This window comes from Erinaceus europaeus, chromosome 6 (genome assembly GCF_950295315.1).
Source record: "Erinaceus europaeus chromosome 6, mEriEur2.1, whole genome shotgun sequence".
In the NCBI taxonomy this organism is placed as follows: Eukaryota; Metazoa; Chordata; class Mammalia; order Eulipotyphla; family Erinaceidae; genus Erinaceus; species Erinaceus europaeus.
Genome location: NC_080167.1, coordinates 6,279,343 through 6,297,685, shown reverse-complemented (window position 1 = coordinate 6,297,685; position 18,343 = coordinate 6,279,343).

The following is an 18,343-nucleotide window of genomic DNA, read 5'->3' as shown; positions in this document are numbered from 1 at the left end:
AGAGAACTGGAGTATCACTCCAGCAATATGTGGTGCCAGGGGTTTAAGTAGGAGCATCAGGCATGCAAGTCCTACACTCTACCAGCTGAGCTATTTCTCTGGACCATACAACTGATTTTTGGTAAGGGTAAGAATGTAATTCAATGGAGTCGGGCTCTAGCACAGCGGGTTAAGCACACGTGGCGCAAAGCACAAGGACCGGCATAAGGATCCCAGTTCAAGCCCTCGGCTCCCCCCCTGCAGGGGAGTCGCTTCACAGGCGGTGAAGCAGGTCTGCAGGTGTCTGTCTTTCTCTCCCCCTCTCTGTCTTCCCCTCCTCTCCATTTCTCTCTGTCCTATCCAGAACGACGACATCACTAACAACAACAATAATAACTGCAACAATAAAACAACAAGGGCAACAAAAAGGGAAAATAAATGAATAAATATAAAAAAATTTTTAAAAAGAATATAATTCAATGAGAACTGAACAATCTCTTCAATAAATGTTGTCAGGACAACTGGACATACAGGTGCAAAGGGTTAAGTTGCACCTCTACCTTTAAAAGATTTCATTAAGAAAGAGAAAAGAGGGTGAGGGTAGATAGCATAATGGTTATGCAAAGAGACTCTCAGGCATGAGGTTCCAAAATCTCAGGTTCAATCCCCCGCACCACCATAAACCAGAGCTGAGCAGTGCTCTAGTAAAAAAAAAAAAAAAAAAAGTAAGTAAAGAGAAAAAACAAACTACAGAAAAGAAGACATATTTTGCGAATAAGGGACTTGTATCTAGGATATATAACGAAGCATACAACTCAACAAGAAATATAAATAAGTGGAGGCAGGTAGCATAATGGTTATGCAAACAGTCTCTCATTCTTGAGGCTCTAAGATGCCAGGTTCAATCCCCCACATCACCATAAGCCAGAGCTGAGCAGTGCTCTGGTTAATATATATATATATATCCAACTGAAAATGGGCAAAGGACCAGAATGATCATTTCCCTAAATAAGATACATATGTCCCAGAAGCCAGACCTTCCACGTTCTGCACCCCATAATGACCCTGGGTCCATACTCCCAGAGAGTTACAGAAGAGGAGAGCTATCAGGGGAGGGGGTAGAGGAAGAGGAGAGCTCTGGTGGTCGGAATTGTACACCTTTTTTCCTATGGTCCTGTCAGTGTTTCCATTTTATAAATAAATACATTTAAAAATAATAATCCATGTAGGGAAAATAAATGTGACATATTTCAAATGGTGAAAAAGAAAAAGATACGTATGTTCAACCTCACTAGCCATTAGGGAAATGCAAATCAGGGGCTGGGTGGTAGCACACACATATTACCCAGGTTCAAGCCCCGGCTCCCCACCTGCATGGGGTCTGCAGTGAAGCAGTTCTACAGGTGTCTGTCTTTCCCTCTATCTCCCTGTCCTCTCTCAATTTCTCTCTGTCTTATCTAATTAAAAAAAAAAAATAGAGGGCCAGGGGTAGATAGCATAATGGCTATGCAAACAGACTCTCATGCCTGAGGCTTCGAAGTCCCAGGTTCAATTCCCTGCATTGCTGTAAACCAGAGCTGATCAGTTGGGATGCATTGGATCGACCTTCTCGTGGTGCATCCCGTGAGTACCCATTTATTGGGGAAACTGACGATCCTTCCTAGCCGACTGAATCCACATGGATCCCAGTCACTTTCAAAGCCAGCAACAAGCAGACATCAGGCTCAACCTGACGCTGTTGACTGGCTACGGAAGAAGGGCAAACGCTAGAAGAAGAAGTGCTCTGGTTAAAAAAAAAAAGGGGGGGGGGAATGGCCATTGGGAGTAGTGAATTCATAGTGCTGGCACTGAGCCCCAACAATAACCCTGGTGGCAATAATAATAATAAAAAGGGAAATTCGGTGGCTGGGCAGTGGCACAGTGGGTTAAGCACATATAGTACAAAGCACCAGGACCTGCATAAGGATCCCAGTTGGAGCCCCTGGCTTTCCACCTGTAAGGGGGTCACCTCACAAGTGGTGAAGCAGGTCTGCACATGCCTACCTTTCTCTCCCCATCTCTATCTTCTCCTCTCTCTGTCCTATCTAATAAAAAAATAAATAAATAAATAAAGGCTGCCAGGAGCAGTGGATTCGTAGTAGAGGCTAAAAAGAAGCAAATCAAAACCATATATATATTACTTATATATATATATATATTACTTCATACTCACTGAGAGAACTATAATCAGAGAGAAATAATAAGCAGTGTTAAGGACCAAGGAGATAGCTCAACTAGTAGAGTGCATACCTTGCCATGCATGCAACCTTGGTTAGAACCCCAGAATCACATGGAAGGTACTGTGACACTGCAGGAACTCAGAGCTCTGTGAATATGTAAAATCCTAGCAAAATAAACACTCTCAAACTAAACAAGTGTGGTGGTCCAGTAAGTGGCGCAGTGGATAGGGCATTGGACTCCCAAACATGAGGTCCTGAGTTCGGTAGTACACGTACCAGTGTGATGTCTGGTTCTTTCTCTCTCACCTCCTATCTTTCTCATTAATAAATGAAGAAGGAAGTCGGGTGGTAGCGCAGTGGGTTAAGCGCAGGTGGTGCAAAGCACAAGGACAGGCGTAAGGATCCCGGTTCGAGCCCCCGGCTCCCCACCTGCAGGGGTGTCGCTTCACAAGCGGTGAAGCAGGTCTGCAGGTGTCTATCTTTTTCTCCCCCTCTCTGTCTTCCCCTCCTCTCTCTATTTCTCTCTGTCCTATCCAACAACGACGACAATAATAATAACTACAACAATAAAACAAGGGCAACAAAAGGGAATAAATATTAAAATATATATATAAACAAACAAGTGTTGCAAAGAACAGAGAAACCGAGACCTTTGCATATTGCTGATAGGGATGTAAAATGGTGCAGCTTTATGGAAAATAGCCTACAAGGAGCCCAGTTCAAGACCCCAGCTCCCCACCTGCAGGGGAGTCATTTCACAAGGCGTGAAGGTGAAGCAGGTCTGCTGGTGTCTGTCTTTCCCCCTCTCTATCTCCCCCTCCCCTCTCAATTTCTCTCTGTCCTATCCAAAAAAATTGAAAAAACGGCCACCAGAAGCAGTGGATTCCTAGTGAAGGTACAATTTCACTGCTACACACACCCCCGAGAGCAATGGAGACACAGATCCACACAAAAACCTCTACCTGCAAGTTAACTGCAGTGTTATTGACAATAGCTTGCCAGTGGAAACCGCCTAAATGTCCATCAGCTCCATACAATGGAGTATTATGGGACCATAAAAAGGAATGACGTTCTGACATGTGCTACAGCACAGGTGAACCTTGAGAACATTGTGCTAAATGAAAGGAGCCAGACACAAAAGGTCACAGTCTGTGATGCCATTTAGATGAGGTATCCACGTTAGCAAAACCCATAAAAGTGGGTTCCCGAGGGCTGGGGGAGTGGGGCTTGAGATACAGAGCTGAGAGGAAGTAAGGGATAACTGCTAATAGGCCCAGATTTTTAATCAGAGTCACAAAGATGTTTTAAGATTTGTGACAGCAACTAAGTGATTCTGTGAACATACCAAAAAAAAACAACAAAAAAAAAACTTTTGAGTTATATAATTTATATGGGTAATGTCATGGTATGTGAATTACATCTTAAAATTGTTAGCAAATGATGTTTATGCTGGGGGCGCCGGGCCGTAGCACACCCAGTACAAAGTGCAAGGGTCCAGCCCCCAGCTCCCAGCTGCGGGGGGAGGACACTTTATAAGCAGCAAAACAGGTCTGCAGGTGTCTATCTTTCTCTGTCCCTCTCCAGCTCCCCTTTTTCTCTCAATTTTTTTTTAAAGATTTTATTTATTTATGAGAAAGATAGGGGAGAGAGAGAAAGAAGCAGACATCACTCTGGTACATGTGCTGCCAGGGATTGAACTCAGGACTTCATGCTTGAGAGTCTAGTGCCTTAGCCACTGCGCCACCTCCTGGACCACTTTTTCTCTCAATTTTCTCTGTCCTGTCCAATAAAGTGGAAAAAATGGCCTCCAGGGGCAGTGGATTCGAAGTGCCAGCACCGAGCCCCAGCGACCCCACCCCACCTCATGCAGGTGGAAGCAGATCCTTGAAGCCACATCTTTGTGCACGGTGATGTGTGCACTCAAGCAGGTACACAACCACCTGGTCTGTCTTTATCACTACCCAGAAATTATTCGGTACTTTTCATAGTCCAGATACCATGCTAAACACTTTTCTTTCTTTTTAATTTATTTCTTTATTGGGGAATTAATGTTTTACATTCAACAGTAAATACAATAGTTTGTACATGCATAACATTCCCCAGTTTACCATTTAACAATACAACCCCCACTATGTCATTTATCATCCTTCATGGACCTGTATTCTCCCCACCCACCCACCCCAGAGTCTTTTACTTGGGGGCAATATGCCAATTCCATTTCAGGTTCTACTTCTGTTTTCTTTTCTGATCTTGTTTTTCAACTTCTGCCTGAGAGTGAGATCATCCCATATTCATCCTTCTGTTTCTGACTTATTTCACTCAACATGATTTTTTCAAGGTCCATCCAAGATTGGCTAAAAACAGTGAAGTCACCATTTTTTATAGCTGAGTAGTATTCCATTGTGTATATAGACCACAACTTGCTCAGCCACTCATCTGTTGTTGGACACCTGGGTTGCTTCCAGGTTTTGGCTATTACAAATTGTGCTGCCAAGAACATATGTGTACACAGATCTTTTTGGATGGGTGTGTTGGGTTCCTTAGGATATATCCCCAGGAGAGGAATTGCAGGGTCATAGGGTAGGTCCATTTCTAGCCTTCTGAGAGTTCTCCAGACTGTTCTCCACAGAGGTTGGACCCATTGACATTCCCACCAGCAGTGCAGGAGGGTTCCTTTGACCCCACAGCCTCTCCAGCATTTGCTGCTGTTACCTTTTCTGATGTATGACATTCTCACAGGAGTGAAGTGATATCTCATTGTTGTCTTGATTTGCATTTCTCTGACAATCAGAGACTTGGAGCATTTTTTCATGTGTTTCTTGGCCTTTTGGATCTCTTCTGTGGTGAATATTCTGTCCAAGTCCTCCCCCCATTCTAAACACGTTTCAGAGATTGTCCTACTTCAATCTGCAGCAATTCTACAATGTAGAAACAATTATGTGTTTATTTTACTAACCAAGAAAAATAAGTCTTAGACTAGGGAGATAGCATGATGATTATGTGAAAAGACAGTTGTGCCTGAGACACCAAAGATCCAGGGTTCAATCTCCAGCACTACAATAAGCCAGAGCTTAGTAGTGTTCTGGTAAAAGAGGGGGGGGGGATGTCAGGATGGGGAGTCAGGCGGTAGCGCAGCGGGTTAAGTGCACGTGGTGCAAAGCGCAAGGACCGGCACAAGGATCCTGGTTCAAGCCCCTGGCTCCCCACCTGCAGGGGAATTGCTTTACAGGCAGTGAAGCAGGTCTGCAGGTGTCTATCTGTCTCTCCCCCTCTCTGTCTTCCCCTCCTCTCTCCAGCTCTCTTTGTCCTATCCAACAACAAAGACATCAATAATAACAACAATAACTACAACGACAATAAAAAAACAAGGGCAACAAAAGGGAAAATAAATAAATATTAAAAAATTATCAGAATGATAGCGAGTGGAGGAGCTGAGACTGGAACTCAAGTCCGATGTCAGAATCTCCACCGCAAACCACTACATGATATTCAGTATTACCTTCCTGTTTCATGTATACACAGTGCACTTAGTAGAGATGACTCTGGACAGCTCTGCTACAGGAAGGGTTACTTCAGGACAGGATCTTTGTGCTAAGCCTCTTTGCAATCTCGTACACACACACACACACACACACACACACACACACACACACACACACCATCCTCAGGGTCAAACCTTAGATCCTTAAAAGTTAGTTGTTGGGGGTTGGGCGGTAGCACAGCAGGTTAAACGCAGGTGGCCCAAAGTGCAAGGACTGGCACAAGGATCCCAGTTGGAGCCCCCGGCTCCCCACCTGCAGGGGAGTCGCTTCACAGGCGGTGAAGCAGGTGTCTATCTTTCTCTCCCCCCTCTGTCTTCCCCTCCTCTCTCCATTTCTTTCTGTCCTATCTAACAATGACGACATCAATAACAACAACAATAATAACTACAACAATGATAAAACAACCAGGGCAACAAAATGGAAAAAAATGGCCTCCAGGAGCAGTGGATTCGTAATGCAGGCACCGAGCCCCAGCAATAACCCTGGAGGCAAAAAAAAAGTTATTTGTTAAGGGGCTAGGGAGATAGTATAATGGTTATGCAAAAATATTTAGCACTTGAGTCTCTAATGTCCCAGGTTCAATCCTCAGTAGTGCCAGAAGTCAGAGCTGAGCAGTGCTCTAGTCTTCCCCTCCTCTCTCCATTTCTCTCTGTCCTATCCAACAACAATGACATTAATAATAACTACAACAATAAAACAACACGGGCAACAAAGGGGAATAAATAAATAAATATATTTTTAAAAATCTTTAAAAAAAGAAGAAGCCTGTTTAACCGAGGAAGAAGCCAAGACTCAGACACCTACGATGACATGCTCAAGGTCACACAGCTGGCAAGTGTGTGGGGCTAGTCTAAGAAGCCTGTTCTGACTCAAGCATTATGTTACAATCTACAGCCCCGCCCAGTCTTTCCCCAGGTTGCAAAGGAATTAAACTATTCTGTGGGTCCAGCTGAGAACACCCACTGACTGTCCAGAGCTGCTGACTCTCCCACTTTCTCACTGTCGCTTCCAATGACAGCCACAGTCGGTTTGATGTGTTGCTGAAAGGAGGGATGCTTGCCCACATTTTATGTTTTCAGCATCTGAAGTCACCTCTCAGCTGTAATTAACCATGAAGTGAGTCTGGTCAATAAATAATGCCACAATTCTGGGGTGGAAGACAGAAATGCTCAGGACATGTTGCCTTTGTTTATTTATTTATTTTTTTCCTCTAGGTGTCTATTTTGGGAAACTGAAACTGCAGACCTGGAGGAGAGAAACCGCAGGTCTGTCGGTGGGGACGGTGGGGGGAGGGAAGCCAGGCTGGTGGATTTCAGTTACACTCCCGCAGGACACAAAAATGAGTAGGTGGCTAGAGGGGAGGGTCCCATCTCTGAGCTTTTACTGAGGGAGTGAAACACCCTTCTAGAGATGAGGCTTGCAGGGATCCTAAGGAACTCCTTTGATACCAGCGAATGTAGTTAAAAAAATAAAAAGGTGGTAAGAACAGGAGTCAGGAGCCTGAGATGCTATCTCTGACCTTGAGACAGGCACTCCATGCCCCATCTGAGTCCTAGTTTATTCATGGGCAGAAATGGAAGGTGGTCAGATGATTTCAGAGATGGGAAATTGGTTTCAGTTTTTCTATTGATTAGTAGTGGCTGAGATGAAGGTGGGGATGGAATTTTGTGACTGATTAGTCATGTCTGCCATGGGTGCAGGTGGTCTGTGGACAGTGAAAGAAAAGCCATGCGTTGGTCCTCCCTGCACAAACCCCACCAGCATCTTTACTAGTTCTGGTCTTTTACAGACTCTAGTACAAGAAGGGCAAAGACTAAGAGTTAAGCTGTCACCCCCAGGGGTCAGGCAACCATGGGAGGAATCACCAGGGTGGCTATGCCATTAAAGTAAAAATGCCTGCTGCAGTATGTGGAGCAAAAGGTCTGGCAGGGTGCGCGGCAAACCATAAACCATTAACTCCATACTGTTAACACGGGGGAGTTGCATATTGTGTGTTAGTGTATGTATGTATTTTTTTCCCCTCTGTATGGATTCTTCTCTTTCTGTCTTCTTCCTTGGGGTCTCTGGGGCTTGGTTCCTGCATGATGACTTCATAACTCCACCACTCCCAGTGGCCTTTTTTTTTTTTATGATAGAGACAGAGAGAAATAGAGAAGAGAAGAAGGGGCTGGGTGGTGGCACACCTGGTTGAGCACACACATCCCAGTGCAGCACGAGAACCCAGGAAAGCTCCGCCAGTCGTGATGCAGGCTGCAGGTGTTTCTGTCCCCTCCCCCACTCTCAATTTCTCTCTGCCTCTATTCAAAGTTAATAAATAAATATGAAAGAGAGAGAGAGAGGAGGGGAGAGTGAGAGGGATAGAGACCCTTGCAGCACTGCTCCACTGTTGATGAAATTTTCTCCTCCCCCCTCCATGTGGGAACCATGGGCTTAAACCTGGGTCTTTGCTCTTGGTAGTGTAAGCACTCTACTGGTATGCCACTGCCCTCCCCTGGATTCTTAATGATTCAGAAACACAGTAAAAATGATCTGTACAAGACTGTAGACTTTTCCAAGAATGGTTGTAGCAGCATTCTTTAAAATTGGTAGGAACTGTGGTCCGGGAGGTGGCGCAGTGATAAAGCTTTGGACTCTCAAGCAGGAGGTCCTGAGTTTGATCCCTGGCAGCACACAGTGTCAGAGTGATGTCTGGTTCTTTCTCTCTCCTCCTATCTTTCTTATTAATAAATAAATAAAATATTTTTAAAAAATTGGTAGGAACTGGAAACAATTCAAGAGTCCATCAGCCTGAGAATGGATCAACTATGAAATATTCATGCAACAGAATATTATGTAAAAATAAAAAGGGCCATACCATTGACAAACAAATTAAAAAAACATTATGTAGAACAAAATAAGGTAGCAACAAAATATGTATAAAGAAATACTTTTTTATTAATTTTATTTGTTTTTAAATATATATATATTTCCCCTTTTGTTGCCTTTGTCATTTTTATTGTTGTACTTATTATTGTTGTTGATGTCGTTGTTGTTGGCTAGGACAGAGAAATGGAGAGAGGAGGGGAAGACAGAGAGGGGGAGAGAAAGACACCTGCAGACCTGCTTCATCGCTTGTGAAGTGATCCCCCCTGCAGGTGGGGAGCTGGGGGCTCAAACTAGGACCCTTATACTGGTCCTTGTGCTTTGCACCATGTGCACTTAACCTAGGGCATTACTGCCCAGACCGCGAGAAACACTTTTTTCACATATATGTATCTGATACATATATAAAACACATGGTGTGGTCCGGGAGGTGGCGCAGTGGATAAAGCACTGGACTCTCAAACATGAGGTCCTAAATTCAATCCCTGGCAGCACATGTACCAGAGTGATGTTTGGTTCTTTCATCCTTCCTCCTTAATGAATAAAATGTTTTTAAAAAATAAATAAAAATAAAACACATGGTGTGAAATTCTGTATAAGGACCGCGTGCTATTCAGTTGCGCCATTGGAGCTCCTATGGCGTGAAATTCTGAAAGAGGCCGATCTCATCTATGGGGAGAGAAGCTCAAACAGTATGTCTTTGGAGGTAAAGGAGAAGATACTGACAGGAAAGAAAGAGATAATTTTAAAAAATATTTATTTATTTATTCCCTTTTGTTGCCCTTGTTTTATTGTAGTTATTATTGTTGTAGTTTTTGATAACGTCGTCATTGTTGGATAGGACAGAGAGAAATGGAGAGAGGAGAGGAAGACAGAGAGGGAGAGAGAAAGACAGACACATACAGACCTGCTTCACCGATTGTGAAGCGACTCCCCTGCAGGTGGGGAGCTGGGGGCTCGAACCAGGATCCTTATGCCGGTCCTTGCGCTCTGCGCCACGTGCGCTTAACCTGCTGAGCTACCGCCCGACTCCCAGAAAGAGATAATTTTTAAGTAATTTTTTTCCCCTATGTTTATTTCTTTATTGGATAAAGACAGTCAGAAATTGAGAGGAAAGGGACCGAGTGGTGGCACAGTTGACTGAGCGCACATGTTACAACTCTCAGGGACCAGGATTTGAGCCACCAGTCGCTATCTGCAAGGGGAAAGCTTTGCGAGTAGTGAAGCAGTGTATTAGGTGTCTCTCTCCATCTCTATCTCTTCTTCCCTCTCAATTTCTTGCTGTCTCTATCCAATAAATACATAGATATGATTTTAAAAATTAAAAACATATATTGTTTTCTGGAAGACAGGAGGACCTAATGGGGTTTGAATTGTTTGTTATATGGGAAAAAAATGTTACATATATACAAACTCTTGTATTTTATTTTACTGTTAACTATAAACTATTAATTCCCCAATAAAGAAATTAAAAAGAGGGCCGGGTGGTGGCGCACCTGGTTAAGCGCACGTGGCGACATGTTATAGTGTGCAAGGACCCAGGTTCAAGCCCCTAGTCCCCACCTGCAGGGGAGTAGCTTCACGAGTGGTGAAGCAGTGTTGCAGGTGTTTCTCTGTCTCTCTCCCTCTCTATCACCCTCTTCCCTCTCTATCTAATAAATAAATAAAAGATAATAAAAAATAAAAAAAAGAAATTAAAAAGAAAGAAACTGAGAAGAAAAGGGGAGATACAGGGAGTCAGGCGGTGGCGCAGCGGATTAAGCGCACGTGGCGCAAAGCGCAAGGACCAAAGTAAGGATCCCGGTTCGAGCCCCCGGCTCCCCACCTGCAGGGGAGTCACTTCACGGGCGGTGAAGCAGGTCTGCAGGTGTCTGTCTTCCCCTCCTCTCTCCATTTCTCTCTGTCCTATCCAACAACAATGACATCAATAACAACAATAATAACTACAACTATAAAAACAAGGGCAACAAAAGGGAAAATAAATAAATAAATATTTTTTTAAAAAGGGGAGATAGAGAGGAAGAGCTACAGAGAGACACCTGCAGCCCTGCTTCATCATTTACAAAGCTCTCCTCCTGCAGACGGGGACGGGAGGGGGGGTTCAAACCCAGATCCTGTGCATTGTAACATGTGCCCTCAACTAGGAGCACTACTACCTGGCACCAGAAAGAGATAACATTTCATGGTGAATTTTTTCCTCTTTCTCTCTTTCTTTCTTTCTTTCTTCCTTCCTTCCTTCCTTCCTTCCTTCCTTTCTTTCTTTCTTTCTTTCTATCTCTTTTCCTTTCTTTCTTTCTTCCCTTCCCCCTCCCCCCATCTGTAGGGCCTCTCGAATGTATGATTTCACCTCTGGGATGAGTTTTACAAAGTGGGATAGTACAAAGAGCAAAGGGAGGATACAATAGTGCCTCGGCTTCCCTTGGTGAGACAATGCTTCCATGTGCTATGCCAGGGGCTGAAGCCATGGTGCCCTAGCAGATGAGCTACCTTGCCAGCCCCAGTTATTGTAATGAAGATGTGTATGCCACTGCCATCCGACAGGAATCTGATGCAAAAGTCGAAGACATAACTCACAGGACAGAGCATTTGCCTTGCTGTGCCTGTGGCCCAGATTTGAGCCTTTGCACCACATGAGATTACCACAACACCAAGGGAAACTCCAATGTTATGGTATCTCTCCCTCTTTCTATCTCTCTCTATTAGAATGAAAAAGCAGACTGAAGTCAAGAGGTCCTGGCTCTGAAGAAATGAGAGAGAGAGAATGTAATACACAGCTGCAAATCACACATAATTTAAATGTTTCTTGTCACATTAAAAACAAAACAAAACAGAGAGTCGGGTGGTAGCACAGGGGTTAAGCGCACGTGGCACAAAGCGTAAGAACCCGGCATAAGGATCCAGGTTCGAGCCCCCCGGATCCCCACCTGAAGGGATGTCGCTTCACAGGCAGTGAAGCAGGTCTGCAGGCGTCTGTCTTTCTCTCCCCCTCTCTGTCTTCCCCTCCTCTCTCCATTTCTCTCTGTCCTATCCAACAACAACATCAGTAACAACAACAATAATAACTACAACAGCAATAAAAAAACAAGGGCAACAAAAGAGAATAAATAAATAAATAAATAAGACAGGCAAGTAAAGTGGTGTACGGTACCAAAGTAAAGGATTCTAGGGGAAACTTTCAGGTCCTGGTGCACGATGGTGGAGGAGAACGTAGGCTGAGGACGAGAGTATCTTGAAGAAAATTGAGAAATTTTACACATGTATCAAAAACTGTATTTACTGTTAACCACTAATTCCCCTAATTAAAAAAAATAAAGGAAATCAGGTAAGGTTGATTTCAGCAATATCTTCAAAATATTACATTTCAATATGTGAATAAAAAAATTGGAGAGTCCGGTGGTATCGCAGTGGGTTAAGCACAGGTGGTGCAAAGCACAAGGACCGGCTTAAGGATCCCGGTTCGAGCCCCCGGCTCCCCACCTGCAGGGGAGTCGCTTCACAGGCAGTGAAGCAGGTCTGCAGGTATCTATCTTTCTCTCCCCCTCTCCGTCTTCCCCTCCTCTCTCCATTTCTCTCTGTCCTGTCTAACAATGATGACATCAACAACAACAATAATAACTACAACAACAATAAAAAAATAAGGGCAACAAAAAGGAAAATAAATAAATAATTTTTTTTTTAAATTGGAGGGAGGTGCTGGGGCCTTGAGCATGCGTCATATTTCACTGTCCCTTCGCTCTTTTAATTTTAGACAGAGAGAGAGGGGCACTATAGCACCAGGGCAATCCCATGTGTTGCTCAGTCCACAAGCCTGGCAAGGTGTGTACCTCACCCAGTGAAGTGAGTCATATTCTAGCCCCATACAAAGTTACTAATCCTGTTTTACATTCTTTTATAGATTATTTGATAGACAATGCACACTTTGCATTATAGCACTTTTCACTTTATTTTACTTTATGTTTTATCATTTTTAACATCTTTTTCCTTTTTATTTATCTATTTATTCCCTTTTGTTGCCCTTGTTGTTGTAGTTATTATTATTGTCATTGTTGTTGGATCCGACAGAGAGAAATGGAGAGAGGAGGGGAAGACAGAGGGGGGAGAGAAAGACAGACACCTGCAGACCTGCTTCACCGCCTGTGAAGCGACTCCCTTGCAGGTGGAGAGCCGGGGGCTCGAACCGGGATCCTTAAGCTGGTCCTTGCGCTTTGCGCCACGTGTGCTTAACCCAGTGCGCTACCACCCGACTCCCATGTTTTATCATTTTATGGAGAAATTAGTTTTCAGTCCTCAGCACTGTATCCCGGCTTTCTAGTGTGTAGTGGGTGATCTGTAACTAGTAACAGTAAAGGCAGACTCTGACAACTTTGCTCAGGCCTTGCTGTCAGCTGCTTTTGGTAGAACACATCTGCCTGCTGCCATGTAACTCTCCCCTCCGTTGCCTTAGGACATTAGTTACGTTACACATAGCCCATTTTGCAGATCCGGAAACTGAGGCTTGGTCATGGGCCCAGGCTACTCTACCCAGCAGTGGCAAGGAAAGGGACTTCAATGTAGGTCTCCGTGGCTTCTGGCTTGCTATTCTTAGCGGCTCCCTCCACTGAAGCTTGCAAATGCTTTCCTTGCTTTTAAAGAAATTAATAAATAAGTGAAGAAGAAATAGAAATAAACAAATGAAAAAGAATAGCTTCAAGGTTAAGTCTATAAATAACATCACGCTTGCTCCCTGGCCTGCAGACGAGCTCTCCCGAGTGGAAGAGGAAGCGCTGGGGTTAATCGGGGCTGCAGGCCATCTTATCTCAATGCCCCTGGAAGGGGGCTTGGTGTAAGTGGAAATGTCACCCCATTGGAAGGGTCCCGAGGAGTTCAAGACAGGTGGAAAAGGTCTGCGTTCAGGAGCTTCTGATGGGCCCTGCTTACTTTATAGACAGACACTTCCAGATCCAAGAGAACAGCGGCAAGCCCAAGGTCACACTCCACCAGTGCCTGGTGGCTCCATCACTTCACTTCGCACTGAATCCATCAGGCGAGCAGGCCTCTCCCACCCGTTCCCAGATGGATGTCAGTGGGATCTAACCCGACTGAGCCTTGCCTCCTGCTCTCACAGACGTTATACACCAGAACGACAGATCACCTAAGCCGGAAATAAGAACCCTAAGAGACTTTATGAAACTCAAGGAAGAGAGAGTTCAGAAGCTCTGTCTGAGCACACATGTTGTCAGGTTCGGGTCTCCAGCCCCCACCTGCAGGAAGGAAGCTTCACAAGCGACCAAGTAGTGCTACAAGCATCTCTCTCTTTGCCCCCATCTCCGCTCCTCTTCCCTCTCAATTTCTTTGTCTCTATCCAATGAATAATAAATAAATTTTTTTTAAAATGTAAGCTGGCGAGCAAGGAGAAAGTAGCACTATGGTGCAGCAGAGTAGAAGCAGGGGAGCAGGTACCGGGAACCAAGACAGGAGCGCAGTGGGCTGGCTGAACTGGCCCATGGGCATGATGCTGCGTTCCATCAAGGACTACCTGGTACTGGCTGGAGCTGTGACACTCACAACTTTACATGCGCGATGTGTGTGTGAGGCCCTGGCTCCCAGGTCCAGCACCATAAGGGAGCCCCGTGGAGGGCAGAATGGTACTTTGTTCTCTCTCTCACTCTCTCTCCTATGTCTCTCTAGCTCTCCCTCACTCTCTAAAGTACATATATATATATCAGACAAAGAAATAGAGCAGCCTTGAAGGGTGACTCGGTGGTAGAGCACAGCATTTGCAAACATGAAGCCGAGTTTGATTCCTAACACCACACATGTCAGAGCAGTGCTCTGGTACTTTCTCTTGTTAATAAATAAGAAAATCAATTTTTTTTATTGGAATGGGGAGATGTCTTTTTTAAAAATTTCTTTATTGGGGAATTAATGTTTTACATTCAACAGTAAATACAATAGTTTGTACATGCACAACATTTCCCTGTTTTCCATATAACAATACAACCCCCACTAGGTTCTCTGTCATCCTTTTTGGATCTGTATTCTTCCCCCCACCCCCACCCCAGAGTCTTTTACTTTGGTGTGATACACCAGGGAATGGGGAGATGACATAAGGGTTATGCAAAAAGACTTTTATGCCTGAGGTTCTGAGGTCCCAGTTTCAATTCCCAGCACCACCCTAAGCCAGAGATGAGCAGTGCTCAGGTAAAACAAACAAACAAATAAATAAATCTTGGTGGTGTCACAAGTGGTAAAGTGCTGGAGTTGCCAGCGTTAAGTCCGGAGTTCACTCCTCGGTACCATCTGCGCTCTCACTTTCTCTCATGAAATCAACAAAACAACCTTTTTGTCATCACCAGGGCTTCACCACTCCAAGATAGCTTTGCCAGATATATATATGTATAGAGAGAGAGAGAGAGAGAGAAAACACCACAGCACTAAAGCTTCCTCCTGTACGGTGAGGACTGGACTTGATAAATAAATTTTATTTAAAAATAGGGCTGGAGAGAGAGCTTTAGATAGGGTGCAAGCCTTCCCACGTACCTGGTTCAAGCCCCGGGGAGGTGCTATGAGTCTAGAGGAAGCTCCGGGCTATAGTGTCTCTCCCTCCCTCTGTATCTCTATCTGAACGAAAAAGTGGCCTGGAGCAGTGGAATTGTGCATGTGAGAAGCCTGGTTCCACAAAAATGATAGTCAAATCAAATCAAATGAGAGAGAATGGTGCAATCATCTGTGTGCCCAACAAATACTCAATGTTTATTATTTTCTAGGGACAACCTGGGTTTTTTTTCCCTGGGACTATAGGCAGATACAGCACCCCCAGGTCTACCACTCTCCTCCAACACAATAGAGCAATAACAACAATAAGTAAAAAATTACCACTGATAACCTGCTTACAACCTACAAGGTGCTTTGGCTGGGTTTTCCTTAGAAGACAAGTGTTGTTAGTGTTGTTCACACACACACACACACACACACACACACACACACACACATCCAGGGAGATACATTTAATACCTTCACTTGTCAGAAGGGCAGGCCCAGACACAGAGAAGCTGTGTGGCATCTAAAGCCACACAGCAAAGAAACAGAGAAACAGCTCAAGGACCGGCATAAGGAACCCGGTTCGAGCCCCCGGGTTCCCCACCTGCAGGGGAGTCGCTTCCCAGGCGGTGAAGCAGGTCTGCAGGTGTCTGTCTTTCTCTCCCCTCCTCTCTGTCTTCCCCTCCTCTCTCCATGTCTCTCTGTCCTATCCAACAACGACGACATCAATAATAACTACAACAACAATAAAAACAAGAGTAACAAAAAGGAAATAAATAAATAAATACTTAAAAAGAAGAAACAGGAAAACAGGGAGTAGAGATTTGCACAGAGACAGGTTCCAAGGTTCCAACTACTCTTGTATTCAATAATTTCTGTTTTTTGTTTTGTTTTGTTTTGTTTTGTTTTGCTAGAGTGCTGCTCAGTTTTTGGCTTACAATGGTCCTAAGGGGTTGAACTTGGGACCTTGGAGCTTTAGGCATGAAAAGCTGAAACCATTATGCTGTCTCCCTAGTTTTTTTTTTTTTTTTTACCAGAGCATTGCTCAGCTCTGGCTTATGATGGTGTGGGGGATTGAACCTGGGACTTGAGAGCCTCAGGCATGAGAATCTCTTTGTATAATCATTATGCTATATCCTCACCCCTAGTTCCTTTTTTTAAAATGATATTTTCCATGAGAGAATGTGATGGACACACACACACACACACACACACACACTCAGAGTGTGTAAAGCATTGCTCCCCCATCGATGACGTTCTGATTCATTTTCTTTTTTTTTTTTTTTAAGATTATTTATTTATTTATTTATGAGAAAGATAGGGGAGAGAGAGAAAGAACCAGACATCACTCTGGTACATGTGCTGCCAGGGATTGAACTCAGGACCTCATGCTTGAGAGTCTAGTGCCTTAGCCACTGCGCCACCTCCTGGACCACAAGGGAAAAAAAGATAGACACCTGCAGACCTGCTTCACCACTTGCAAAGTGACCCCCTGCAGGTGGGGAGTGGGGACTTGAACTGGGATCCTTGTGTAGGTCCTTGTGATTTCCACGCTGTGCTTAACCCAGTACGCCACTGCCCTATATATTCTGACTCATTTTCATCTTTGTTACTCCCCTGTGGTGCTGGGGCTCAAACTCAGCACTTCCCACATGCAGGGCAGGTGCTCTGCTACTGAGTAGCCTCCTGATGTGCCTGGGTCTAGTCACCTCTGCCCATCTTCTCATCCCCGCACACAGGCCTTGCTCTCCTTCTTCAGCAAGATGCTGTAACAGCAGTTGCTGTTGCCCTCCGCCTCAGCTAAAAACCTTCCATGGCTTCCCTGATCCCTCAGACAAAATCCAGCCTACTAAGTTCTGCATGGCCTGGGCTCTGACTCTCTCCCTCTCCCTCTCCCTCTCCCTCTCCCTCTCCCTCTCCCTCTCTTATCACCACCCCCCACCCCCCCACCCCCCGCCGCCCCTTTCTACCTGGTTAACTGGCCTTTCAGAGCCTGGATTCACCAAGCTTTTCTACATCATGAGCCATCTTCCTCCCTCCAGCCTGGAGCACCGAGCCTGGAGTGGCCTGCTCCAAGTCTAGAGCATTCTCAGCCTGCAATAGGCTTTGCTTAACCCAGGACACCTCTGTCTCACCTGAGCGCCCTTCCCCTTCCTGGTCATGCCTCCTCCTGCCTGGAGAGCAGCTCTCCCTCCTATGCTTAGTTACTTTCTTTCTCCCCACGCCTCCCCCCATTTAATCTATTTTAATTTTTATTTATTTTCCTTATTTATATATTTATCTATTTATTTTCCCTTTTGTTGCCCTTGTTTTTCATTGTTGTAGTTATTATTGTTGTTGTTGATGTCATCATTGTTGGATAGGACAGAGAGAAATGGAGAGAGGAGGGGAAGACAGAGAAGAGAGGGAGAGAAAGAGACACCTGCAGACCTGCTTCACCACTTGTGAAGCGACCTCCCCCCCCCCCCCCCCCCGCAGGTGGGGAGCAGGGGGCTCGAACTGGGATCCTTACGCCGGTCCTCGAGTTTCGCACCACATGCACTTAACCCGGTGCGCTACAGCCCGAGTCCCTCTATTTTAATTTCTATCATGGAGCTGGCACCTTTCACATGCATAATTTCACAGCTTCCGGGCAGGGGTAGACAGCATAATGCAAAGAGACTCTCATGCCTGAGGCTCTAAAGTCCCAGGTTCAATCCCCTGCACCACCATAAGCCAGAGCTGAGCAGTGCTCTGGTTAAAAAAATAAATAAATAAAATAAAGGGGAAAAAAATTTCACAGCTTCCAGGATGGTCGGAAAGGCCTCACAGCAACTGAGCTTCCCCCCATCGCCTCGGCATCTCTCATATGGTGTCAGGGCTCAAAGTTGGATTGAGTGCACAGCAAAGCACACGCCCTACCTGGCGAGCCATCTCTCCCGTCCTGCCTTGAGGTCTTCAACCAGTAGAAGGGAAGAAGCAGAGCCTGGCGCACGCGTGACGCGAGGAGTGAGCCTCGCGGCTCTCCGTAGCACATGCCTTTGCTCGCCTCGTGTGCAGTGTCTGCGCTTGCGTGGTGGTGGTGGGGGTCAGAGGGCGCCGCGCAGGCGCACAGAGCCCAGTCTGCGGCCATGGACGAGGCGAGCCACGGAGGAATCCTGCGTGCACGTGGCGCCCGAGGAGTTGTTCACGGAGGTGAGGAAGAAGGGCCTGCGGCCGCTGAGTACAGAAATGATCAGATCT